This window comes from Engraulis encrasicolus, chromosome 10 (assembly GCF_034702125.1).
Source record: "Engraulis encrasicolus isolate BLACKSEA-1 chromosome 10, IST_EnEncr_1.0, whole genome shotgun sequence".
NCBI lineage: Eukaryota > Metazoa > Chordata > Actinopteri > Clupeiformes > Engraulidae > Engraulis > Engraulis encrasicolus.
In genome coordinates, this window is record NC_085866.1 from 38,528,093 (window position 1) to 38,535,592 (window position 7,500).

General features: G+C 43.2%; 1 long non-coding RNA gene across 1 annotated transcript; it reads left to right on the top strand.

Moving 5' to 3' along the window:
* The first annotated feature begins 991 nt into the window (after positions 1–991).
* Positions 992–4,045, top strand: LOC134456234 (uncharacterized). The gene is made up of 4 exons (XR_010036270.1): positions 992–1,510; positions 2,393–2,549; positions 2,678–2,836; positions 3,572–4,045. It is a non-coding gene; the product is annotated as an uncharacterized LOC134456234 (long non-coding RNA).
* The last annotated feature ends 3,455 nt before the right edge of the window (positions 4,046–7,500 follow it).

Genomic DNA, 7,500 nt, shown 5'->3' on the forward strand with positions numbered 1-7,500 from the left:
TGTGTGTGTGCGTGTGCGTGCGTGCGTGCGTGCGTGTGTGTGTGTGTGTGTGTCTGTCTGTCTGTCTGTCTGATTGTGTGCATGAGTGAATGTGTAGGCTATGTAATGGGGCTGAGTGTATGCGTCCATGTGTGTGTGTGTGTGTGTGTGTGTGTGTGTGTGTGTGTGTGTGTGTGTGTGTGTGTGTGTGTGTGTGTGTGTGTGTGTGTGTGTGTGTGTGTGTGTGTGTGTGTGTGTGTGTGTGCAGTGGGGTAGCACCAAATTTGGGGCCCTAGGAACAACCTCTTCCATGGGCCCCCCTACACACACCCCAACCTAAACAACCCTCCATCCCCCCCCCCCCGTGCGCGCGCCTACCTCCTGATATTGTCATCCTTCTTGCCTTCCTCAGAATACCCCTCTATGCTTTCCTCTCCTTCACTTGAATCGTTCTCATCTTCAATCATATGACATAATAGACATACTAAAAATATAAAATGTCTTAATCTTTCACATTACCAGTTATGAAAAGTAGGCTATCATATTCATAGGGATGACATTTAATCACTTCATCACTATGGTGTGAGGGGGAGGAGAGAGACTGACAAATCTCTTTTCACAATGCTTCCAGTAGGCCGGAAGGTGACCCTCGAAAAGTGCTTCAGAAACCGAACTTCGCTCCACAGCCTCCGAACAAACAGACATTCAGTTCATAAAAAAGAAAGACTTATATAGAGGATTTAAAACCTCTGTTCGGAATAGTCCGCACTGCAAGGCTATTCAAATTCGCAACGTGTAATGACGAACTACTGTCTCCGAGGCGTATGTAGATATTCGGCCGGCGTAATAATACTTTTCGCCTCGAGAGGTGCCACGGTTGAAGCGTCATCAGAAGGAACGAATCAGCTAACTGCTATGTCAGCTGAGATGAGGAGTAAACGGAAGTAGCATGGCTACCGAAGGAGCTGGTCGATCATCTAGTAGTACCGAGGAAGACGAAATCTCGACCAAAAATGTACAAAAAAAAGACATCTTCGAAACGCAAGTTGTGTTACATGCATATATCTTCGGTCAAGCATGAAGAAACACAGAATTTCACCAATATACGGTGGAATACATATCGAAATTTTCGGCAGCGGCTAGAATTGAAGGGTGAGTGCAGAGACTAGCAGAACATTTTAAGCAATGTATTGAGTTGGAGTTTGACGAAATTCCCGAGGATGCGGCTCTCCATCCCACATGCTACCGGAGGTTTATTGACAAGCGGGAAATTGAACGAGTCACACGGCGTGTCTTGCGAGAGGCAGAGAGGGGAGATGGCCAACAAGACCCCCGAACTAGCCAGGCTACCTCCGCTTTATCGGCTGTGACCACCACTCCGACCAGGAAACTGCGATCCAGATCAAGCTTGGCCATCACGAGCTCTGGCCCCGTTCTTCCTGCTGTCTGCATGATTTGCAAGAAAGACAGCAAATTTATCGTCGCGAGTGGCAGACGTCAAAGAGAACGAAAACACAGACTTTAACCGCAGGTAAGATTACTCTCACCCCCACCACACAGTCTATGCGAATGCATCCCATCCCCCAAATCACACACACACACACACACACACACACACACACACACACACACACACACACACACACACACACAGATGTTAGTAGAAGTTGACTGACTATCTAGCACACTGCTGCACAATCATTGTTTTTTTGTCTAATTCTAATATGAATGCACGTGTGAATTGGCATAATGTGTTATGTGTGTGGGTGTGAAATTACATTCCCCCATGCCTTAGTACCCCCAGTGTTTTAGGTTTTAGATGTTTAAATGAATCACACTTTGTCTTAAATAGGATAGGGTATGTTTATATGGATGTCAAAGCATGCCTGATGTTGATATGACTCTGAATATCTGTTCAGAAATGTGGCTCCTCAGCCTGATGGCCTGTCTGGTTAAGACACTGCTTCTGCCATCCCATCCCCCGTGCCATTCCCCTACCCCCCACTGCCCCCCTCTCTCACTTGTACACTTGGGATTTTTCCGCTTCTGTCCCTGGGCAGCCTCAGTGACCAGGCTCAAGAGGTGTGTCCTGGCTGTGCTGTACATCTGTGTGCTTAACCCCTTAGCACAGCACCTATGTTATAACCTTACTGTCACCAAAATTTTAATATGTATGTCTTAATCTGTTACTCTGCACTGTCATAGCAATGTTGTTATGATGTAGTTTTCAGCAAATAGTGAATAAGCCCACTGGCAACCCCATCTGCACTGCAGTAAGAGGCTACGGAATGCTTTTTTGGGAGGTGCAACACCCATCGCCATTTTTTTTTTTTACAATACCACTCCACCAGGAAAAATGTCTAATTGTTTGCCTGTCTATTTATTCATTCTTTTTTCTTTTCTTTTGTACAAGGCAAGTTGCAGGAAGCAGCTGAAGTAAAGGAAGCCAAGAGCATCCTCATTCACATCAAGGACAGAGACTGTGTGGCTCTGGAGGTGCAGTACCACAGAAGTTGCTACAGAGAGTACACAAGGTTTTTGAGTGAGCCTGTCAGAGCAGAGAAAGAACAGTAAGTCAATCTTAATTTTATATAGAAACACAGTACAATGTGTGTCCTATGATTGAGACAGTTTGTTCTCACAACATGGATCTCACAAAGAAAGCTCTCACAACACACATCTTCTATATTTTTGTAAGGATTGGGCCAACATTTGATCTGAGCTACAAGTTATTCTGCGAGAGGGTAATCCGCTAAAGGCTACTGATCAACCAAGAGGTGCTGAGGATGAGCCAACTGAGGAAGGCCTTTATTGCCCTTGTGCAGTCAAGTGAAGGTGTTGATGCTTCAACCTACAGGTAATTGCAAGTCAGTGTATTACGAATTTGTCAAATCCAAGGGAAAGTTCACGCATGTGACTTAAAGGACCACTTCAGTCAATTTCAATATGCTGTTGTATTGCTCATACCCTTAACTTGTCAGTACCCGGTGATGGCACATTTTTCGGCTCAGCCCTTTCCGAGATATGAGCTATTCTAATGGGGGCAGCATTTGTTTACATTGTTTACAACATAGGCCTACTCCAAATATTTAAAGGGTGTCGCTGTTTGCTAGTTGTCGGCTGATGTTGTATAACCTTTTGGATGTTTTTGGGAATAAATAAAAATGTTTTTTTGAAATGTAAACAAAGCGCTGCCCTCATTACAATGACCAGAATCTCGGAAAAGGCTGAAGAAGAAGAAAAAAAAATCTCTAGTACTGACACGTCCAGGGTAGTGTGAGCATTACAACTGCATGTTGAAATTGACTGAAATTATTCTCTAACACTCTGCTTGTCATCTGCACATACTGTACTTGTAATATTTTGAAATAAGGAGGATGGCAGTATTCTTGATAGTGTGATGTTTGTTACAGTATGTGCTTCCCTTGGGAATACTTGGTATTATATCTGTTGCATAGCAAGTAAACTCCACCAATATTATTTATTCACTCCGAGTTAATGTGTGAGGGTGGCTATTGCATATCAGCGACTACATGAAGCCCCACTATGCTTGTACTGATATGCCTCTTTTTTTGTTGATTTGTGTTTACAGACAGGATATATTGAAGAAGAGGCTCAGTCGTGATTTTCCTCAGCTAGTGTTCCACACCCCCGCCAAACGCAACACATCTGAACTGGTTTTTGCTGAGAACTTGTCGACGAATGCAGTCTTGGACTTGTTACCATCAGGTGCGGAGACGACTCAGTCCAGCGAAATGAGCCAGACAGACAGCGACACAGAAAGGAGGAAGTCAAAGCAACCAACCACAGCAGAGGAGACACGGACACTTTACACAGCAGCTTTGCTTTTGAAGAGGCTGCTTAGTCACAGTCCTGGCATGTCATGCCCATGGCCCCCAACTGCAGTAAACTTCAATCTCACTGAAGTCATTTGCTGTGGCATGCGCAAAAGATGTGTACCTGGATGCTTTCACACAGTTCATGAAAATGCCGGTTCATGTGTATGCCACTTGTTTTGATTTTTTTATTTGTTGTATAGTTATTAGTGAATAAATGAATACATGAATACCTGAATGGTCCTTATCATTGATCATTAGATTATTTCCATTTATTAATGTGAATATGAAAAGGTAACCTTATCATCCACTTGCATAATAGTTGTTAGTGCTATAAACAAAGCACTGTTACAATCACTTAGAGGGTTATCAATAGCCTGTGTTATCTATAGCCTACTTATTGTAATTGTTTCCATTAATTGCTCAAAACCACAGTATGAAATGTCAATTGCAAAATTGTGCCTTGTGCTGTAAATAAAGCACCGTTATGATTTATTTAGAACTTATCCCAATCCAGAGATATATGCATGAGTATTATTTTTGATAATTGTTATTATATGTGAACATGAAAAGGTAACCTTATCATCCACTTGCACAATAGTTGTTGGTGCTATAAACAAAGCACTGTTTGGAGTTACAATCACTTAGAGGGTTATCAATAGCCTGGGTTATCTATAGCCTACTTATTGCAATTGTTTCCATTAATTGCTCAAATCCACAGTATGAAATGTCAATAGCATAATTATGCTTTGTTCAGTAAATAAAGCATTATTTATTATTTATTTAGAATTTGTCCCAATCCAGAAATGTAGGCACGAGTATTATTTTTGATAATTGTTATTATATACCCTCTTCAAAAGGGTATTTTGGGAGATTCTTATAGGTAGGTCAGACAGACGGCTTGTCATTATTTTCAGTTTTTCAAACGGCTTGCCACTTTTTCGCCGTAAATCGGCTACGTGATTGGTTTAAAACGGTCACATGGTGTCCAGTGACGTAAAAATCGTCATTCCCTACAGAGGGTAAGATTTCTTACTAAAATGTCACCGTTTTAATTACGTGCACGATTACATGAAGCGGACATTTCACGGTAAGTTGAACATAGCTTTGGTCGTTTCATCATCTAAGGGACCTGCTGTTCGGAAGCTGTGGAGCGAGGTTGAACGAAAAGGGCTGTCACCCTACGGCCTACAGCCTACTGTTTCGTGCACTATGGACACACGAGACATTGATATGTTGAACTGTACTTTCTTCAATGTGCATCGCTGAACAGAAACACAGGCGCTCGCGCGCACATTCGTTCACTCGCACTGCCCCGCACGCACGTCACGTTTGCCCGTATCAGGCCGGAGATCCATTATAGCGTTACGTTATCGCAGCTCGACGTACTGGATGTCCCAGTGTCGACGCACTGCTACTACAGCTCGCGTGGCCCGGGAGTTATATACAGGAAGTATATCAATCTACATTTCTAGCCGTTTTTATCCATATAGCAAACCAACTGCCCCTAAATTACAGTTCAAAATGCTCTTACCGAACTCGGCACATGTGTTTTTTCACACACAGCTTGGCCTCGTGTTGTTGTGCTTATGGTCGAAATCGAACATAATCATTTGAACCCAGGCATCATAAGCACATGCAACATACATGCTTGTAGTCTATATTTTATACATCCAAAAGTTCGACAGATGTCAAAAATCGACTTTTACCGAGGGAAATGCACCTTCGTGATGACCACAGGTATCATGGGACATCTTCATGTAATCAACAGTCATTGGGTAACGCAGTCCGTCAGCCGCTGCTAATTTGCATAACTTTCAGGAGAGCTCAACTTTTTGACGTGCCACCGGAGCCACGCTCGCCGTGCCGGAATCCCAACATGCATTGCGAGTCCGGTAACGACGATATGCCGCATTTCATTGAAAATGAATTGAATGCGTTGGTACGGCTTGCGTAAAACTGACTAGTGGATGGGCACCGTCAGTGTTTGGGAGAGCAAGGAAAAGAGAATCAGCTGTGCCGGTAGAAGCTGACTTCGAAATGTCGCTTAAAACCTGCGGTAAAGCAGAGTAGCCTAAATAGAACAAAAGTATCGCTGTTTGGATTTGATGTCGCTCAACCTTTGAAAGTCAGGGCACCCCGAACCTAGTAAGGCTATTAGCCTAGGCTATTTATTTCTTTGAAATCATTATTTATTAGGCTACTACATATAGGCCTACTTTCAGATTTAAATGGGCCAGAAACTATTTCACAGTAGCTTGTAATTTTCATGAGCACTCAATACAGATAGGCTACCTGCTCAGCACGGAGGTAGGTAGGGTACTCTGCCTCTTTTCTTGCGCTATGCAAACAGGGTCATCTCTTGCGCTTTGCGCAGATTAGAATGGCGTCAGCAACATTCAAAACGCAGACTGGTGCCCCGTCAAAATCTCTTCATTATTTTACCACACTTCAGCTATAACGGGCGTTGTCAGATGGTCAGAGACATGGCCAAGTAACCAGAGCTTTGAGACCGCAAAATAAAAGCAGAATGAAGGTTCAAGACTGACAGCTGTTCGCACCGCCACCTTGACATTGGCAACTGATGAATATGACGTCGACTAATATCGACAGAATCAATCTGCAAATTCGATGACCAGGGCGGGCAGCATTGCACCCGGTTGAGAAACCGCTTTTCTTCAAGACTATGATATTAGCTAAAATAGGCTCACCTTCTCTCAAGTTCACACCATTTGCACCTGCTGCGACAGGGGGCATCTTCACGTTCGTGACATTTTCTGAAATTGAGTGGGATTCATTTTACAAATAGCCTAGGCTTTGCTATCATTTGGATATTTGAACCAACATCGACCCATGTTGGTCTTTTGGGACACTTGTTATGAATATAGGCCTATCAAAGACAAATATGGGTTCACAATGATAGCCAACAAAATGAGATTATTTTTTTCATTTGACATCGGCTATCACAGAAGGCCACACGGAATGGGAATGGGATAGGCTAGTTAGGTATCCTACTTTGTAGGCTGTAATTTTGACATTTGGGCTCACCTTTCTTGCAAGAAATCAGCTGCAGTTGCTTTCCTTCATTTTGTTTCCCCTGTCTCTCTTGCCTTTCTATTCTTTTTGTGAAAGCCTGGTGTTTTAGAAGTCTTTCATTGCTAACCGGCTGCTGCGTTTAATGCCTAATAATAATGACGTGAGTGAGTGTTGATTCCGCATATTGTACAATCAAAAGTCCGCGAGAGGGCGGACTAAACCAATGCGTGATAATGGGGGTGTCTGATATAGAATATAGCCGATTTGCAGGCTAGTATATCCAATTCAACAGATGTATTTCCAGAGAACCTTGGAATTACATAAATTACCAACATGTATTGACATTATTTTTAAAATAATGTTTAAAAAAAATGAAAAAAGAAAAATATTTTCCATGGGAGGGCCCCCGGTGGGCCCCCCAAGTGGTCTGGGCTCTAAGAATGAGTCAGGGTTTTCCCCCCCTGTTCCACGCCGCTGTGTGTGTGTGTGTGTGTGTGTGTGTGTGTGTGTGTGTGTGTGTGTGTGTGTGTGTGTGTGTGTGTGTGTGTGTGTGTGTGTGTGTGTGTGTGTGTGAATGCCAATAACACATCCCGCCCATTGCGAATTAAGAGCATTAGAGCATCACTGCTCAATCACAAGAAAACAGAGA